The sequence below is a fragment of the Arachis hypogaea genome, chromosome 15, assembly GCF_003086295.3.
Source record: "Arachis hypogaea cultivar Tifrunner chromosome 15, arahy.Tifrunner.gnm2.J5K5, whole genome shotgun sequence".
Taxonomy (NCBI): domain Eukaryota; kingdom Viridiplantae; phylum Streptophyta; class Magnoliopsida; order Fabales; family Fabaceae; genus Arachis; species Arachis hypogaea.
This window is the reverse complement of record NC_092050.1, coordinates 23,874,360-23,879,733: the sequence shown is the minus strand read 5'-3', so window position 1 is coordinate 23,879,733 and position 5,374 is coordinate 23,874,360.

Sequence of the window (5,374 nt, the reverse complement as noted above, 5' to 3'; positions counted from 1 at the left end):
CTTGGAAGACGTCCCAGGTGATATAATCATCACCCTACTGCAGGAGGCGTCGGATTCCTTGCCACCAATGCGACGCTTCCCCAGTGAGCAAATAGGAAGCGAACTCTACACGCTGTCCTTCAGGTACCACCTGCGCTTGCAGTGCTCGTTCCATGGCCTGAAACCATGTATCGGCCTCAGTCGGGCTAGTAGTTCCCTTGAACTTCGGGGGATTAACCTACAAAAAGTTTGCCAGTGTCATCAGGCCCTGAACTCCACCTCCGTCATTACCTTGGTTGTTCATCTGTTGACCAAGAGCCTCAGCAGTGGCTTGCATTGCAGCAGCCATGTTCTCCAACGCGTCATAAAGTTCACCGGATCATTAGGGTTAGTCTCCGGCGCACGAGTATTAGTACGACCTCTCCCACGACCTATACCGCGTACACGAGGCACCATCTGGTCCCTATACACACCAAACAATCGATATTAAGTTGATCAGTCTCAATATCGGAAGTCTAGTGCTTCAAAGTCCCAAATGCATGCTCATGAACGTTTATGCCAATTATATCAAACAGATATACTAGTAGCACATAACACACACACAGAGAATGCACAGAAGCATAGTCAATCCATTCCTCAGGCTCTACAGGAACGAACTGCTCTGATACCATAATGTAACACCCTACCATACAGAGTCTTATGCTTAAGTCATAATTCAGAGATGGCAAGGTATTACGACCTCTAAAACAAAAATTTAGTACGTATAGTAGTATGAATAATTGATTATAACTAGGAGCCTTTGTAGAAAAAGGGGTAAACAAAAACCGTAACTCGAACGCGCAACACTCCGATCAATAACGTAACGAACAAGGATAAACCAACGCGAGATTATATATATAAAGGAGTGTCAAAAACAGGAATATCAAGACTCAAAATCCGGCTGCGAAGATAACCGGTCCGAGCATAGCAATATATACATATAATAAAATAAGGAAAACCCCAAAGGAAACCCAAAAGGACACAAATACAGAAATCTATTCTCCAAAATCCCCCCTAGAATGAGTCATCACAGTTTGAATTATTTAATGGAGATAAAAATATCTAAACAAGATATATAAACCAAAACAGAGTCCCAAGAACAAAGGATCTTCACTAATCCAGAAGTCTCCAGCATGCCTCTGCGAGAAACCTCTCGTCCTGCATCTGAAAACCACAAAATCCGCATGGGTGAGAACCAGAGGTCCCCAGCATGGTAACAGCTTCCACATATATAATACATAATAATAGAGGAAAGCCGAAGGCAATCCTAGAACTTCCTCCAGATAATATCAAAGCTTATAAATGAGCTAAACCATAAGTGGCAACTGACTAAAGATTCTTCAGTCTAACTAATACTTCCCTTTCCAATTCCTTCAGACCTCCCAACCACCAGCAGGAGTATAATTTAGCAAACACAGTTATATCAGATAAGAGATATACAAATAGGAATGGATAGGGCATTTAGACAATTAGCAAGTAATATGCAGTCAAATAGGCAATCTCAAACAATTCATGTAGTATGCTTATGATGCATGCCTGTCCCTAGTGGCTGATGATATCATCTGTCGGTTATAGAGCCAACCCGACAAGTCCTGGTAGCTAACCATTGGACTGTCCCTCTGTCGCGCATCCCCAACTCGAGTTATACTCATCATAAACTTGATCATAATCATGATCCATATCCATCACCCTCACTGGTGAATATTTACGGGGGCGAGCTCATCCGGGCCTTTCACAGTGCCCGGCCACACTTACGACATAGGGTCAACAGAGCTTCGAGTCTCAACCTGGAGCACGTGGTGGCTAGCCACTGCTTCCTCCCAGGGAAACCCTCATCTCCGATGGTGGAAGTGCAAACATTCACAATTCATTCAACAGCATATATGCATTTATACTTAGCCATAATCATGGCTCCGCCGTAACACAGCAATAATCTAGCCATCCGGCTCACGGTTAAATCCATAACCAGCCAATTCATTAACAATTACGGCCCTTCGGCCCATGGCACAACAAGCACTTCCACCGCCATCCTCCGTATCTCACATAATCATCTATGATCCTCAATGATCATTCATTTTTCCCCCTTGCTTCACTCGCAAGTTACCACATTCACTAGCCCTTTTTCTCATGCTAGGCATATCATAATAATTTAAGACATAAGTGGTGAGATCGGAGGCTTAGAAGTATGAAATTTGGCTTTTAAAACTCAAAAATCAACTTTGGGATGAAAACAGGGCCACGCGTACGCGCACTCCACGCGCACGCGCGGATGGCCACAAAACTCATCGACGCGCAAGCGTCATACGCGCGGACGCGCGGATTGAAAAATAGCCAAACGACGCGCACGCGTCAGCCACGCGTACGCGTGGGTGCTCTTGCGCCCCAGGCACAAAACTGGCACAACTCTGGTACAACTCTCTGGAAAATGGCTGGGCATTTGGTGCAGCGCATCGACGCGCTCGCGCACACCACGCGCACACTGGGATGGTGCTTTCTCGAAGAACGGCGCGTACGCGCCAAGTGCGCCTACGCGCGGAGGGTCATTTTGCTAAAAATTTTCTAAGTTAAAAGCTGCAGAATTTACAGATTCAACCCCCAATCTTCCGACGGACATAACTTTCTTATTTTAAATCGTTTTTCACCCGTTCTTCGAACGGCATGAACATCCCGGATCCAATTCCATTTCTAAACAGATTTGGCAGAAAACAGAGATCCGTAGTCCAAGTTATGTCCCGTTAAAGTATGCCCAAAAACCATGTCTTTATACAAAACCATAAAGTGCCATTTTCAAAACAAGCCACTTTCAACTCTTTTCAAAATCAGTCAAAACATGCCAATTTCATCCCTTTTCTTTGAAATCAATCAAAATGTTCCAAAATCAACATCAAGCCATCCTCAACTCACACATTGACACTTTACCAAGGTTCCCAAAACCACATCCAACCATTTTAACACTTCTCAATCAAATGGCTAAAGGACAAACACAATATCATGTCATACATCCTTCATCATCCCAATTTCCAATAATTCCATTTCCAATCAACCATCATTATACATAATTATCATCATACTCACCATCAACATGGCACCACCCATCAATTCAATCTCAATCATTCATCAAGCATATATCACAACATGCATTTTCTCATATATTACACAATCAAGGCATCAATATTCATAATCACATATTTGATCACATCATATATCTCAATCATTCAACAACATCATCATTTCAATGCCTATCTTAGGGCCTCTAGCCTAAGTATTTCCTACCACATTACATATTAGATACGGAAAACCGAAACCATACCTTAGACGATTTCCCAAGCTCAACCGGAGCACTTCCAAACCACTTTTCCTCAAGCTCTCAAGGTCTCAACACCTCCAAAAACAGATTTCGTCACACAAAACCCTCTTCCAAGCTTTCCAAAATCACCAATCAAGCTCCAATATTCACATATACACAACCTAATCCACAATCATCATACACAACATCTCAATACCCAAACATCATAGAACAACAAATCACACTAGGGTTGAGAATCTTACCACACCCAAGGTCTAAAGAGACAAGATTAACCTTCTCCTTCAAGAGAGTTGGGTCCTATAACATCAAAAAACCCAAAATCTCAACATTTTTGCTCATGAAATTCGAAATCAAGGCTGGAAATTGGAAGAGCAAAACGTGGCTTACCTCAAGATTGATTGTATGAGTTTTGTAGAACTCTCCGCGGTGAACGCGTGGCTGCAAACGGAGCGGCAATCGGAGCTCTAGATCAAAAGTTATGGTGGTTTGAAGATCAAGTGAAAGATAGAACTTGAGAGAGTGTTCTTCTCCTCCCTCACTCCATTTCAGCGTGTGTGTGTGTTTAATGAGGAGAGAGAATGCTGAAAACTAGGGTTTTGGTTTAGTTATGTTGGGCCAAGGGCCCACTTTGGGTCCGGTCGACCCAGTTAGGCCCGTTCGGTCCAATCTTGGTCCGATTTCCATAAAATTAGTACCGAAATTCTCGTCTCAAACTCCTCTATCACATTAAGCCATAAAAATAACATTTTTAGCTTTCTAGAATAAATTCTCATTTATGGGTTAATTATCCGTTAATTAACCGGGTCTTACGTGAAGAACTAAAAGAATTGTGGGAAGATGGGGTTGAAACATTTGATGTGGTTTAGAAATGGAATTTTTAGTTGTTTGCTATAGTTTTATGGACAATAAACGATTATCCAGCTTATGCCATGTTATCTCTAGTTGGAGCACTAAAGGTGCACTAGCATGTGCAAGTTGCCACAATGAAACTAGCTCTAAAAGGCTGAAATATGGACACAAGCATTGCTATATGAGTCATTGCCGCTATTTTCCGTATGATCATCCCTGGCAAAAAAATAAGATTTCTTTTGACAATACCAAGGAACTTGTTGAAGTACCTAAGCCACTTTCTGGTTATGACGTCTTAGAAGAATACAAGACTTTTGAACAAACAGAATTTGGGAACCATACTAAGAAAAGAAAGAAGTTTGAGCATGACAAGGGAGCTAGAAATTGGAAAAAGAAAAGCATTTTCTTTAAGTTTCCTTATTGGAAGACATTATTGTTGCCTCACAATTTAGATGTAATACACATAGAGAAGAACGTCTTCGATAATATTCTAGGCACACTATTAAATTTAAATGGAAAGAGAGGGACAATCTTAATGCACAACTTGATATTTAACTTATGGGTGACAAGAAAGACTTTCTTCCTCATAGTGTGGGAAATAAATTTGTGATACCGATAGCCAAATACACATTGTCAAATACCAAGAAGGAGAATGAAAAGCAACAAATTTGTTAGTTCTTGAAAGAACTCTCAAGATGCCTGATTCATATTCATCAAATATGGTCGGCGTGTTCTTGTTGAAGATTGCAAAATTTATGGCTTGAAGAGCCATGATTGTCATATCCTATTAGAACGATTACTACCACTTATAATTTGTGAGCTTTTTACCCAAAGAAGTTTGTGAACCGTTGATACATCTATGTATTTTCTCTTCATGCTCTAGCGTGACTGTAAAGAGAACAATGAAGAGCCATCAAGGGCTGAAGTTTTCACAGCAACTCGCACAAGTAAAAATGGAAAAGAAATTGATGCTAAAACACAAACAACAATTGTGAGTTGTTTTGTATTTGTATTTGTATTTGGATTTGTACAATATAAATTCTAGATATATTTGTATTTATATTAAGTTAATGTGACTTTGTTTTTGTTTTTTGTTGTTGTTACTTTTGGTAGAATGAAATTCAAAGCCGCATAGAGGCAGGAAAAATCATGAGGATGCATTTGTAACAGTGCTAAGAAAGGACCAACCAGGTCGAGTTC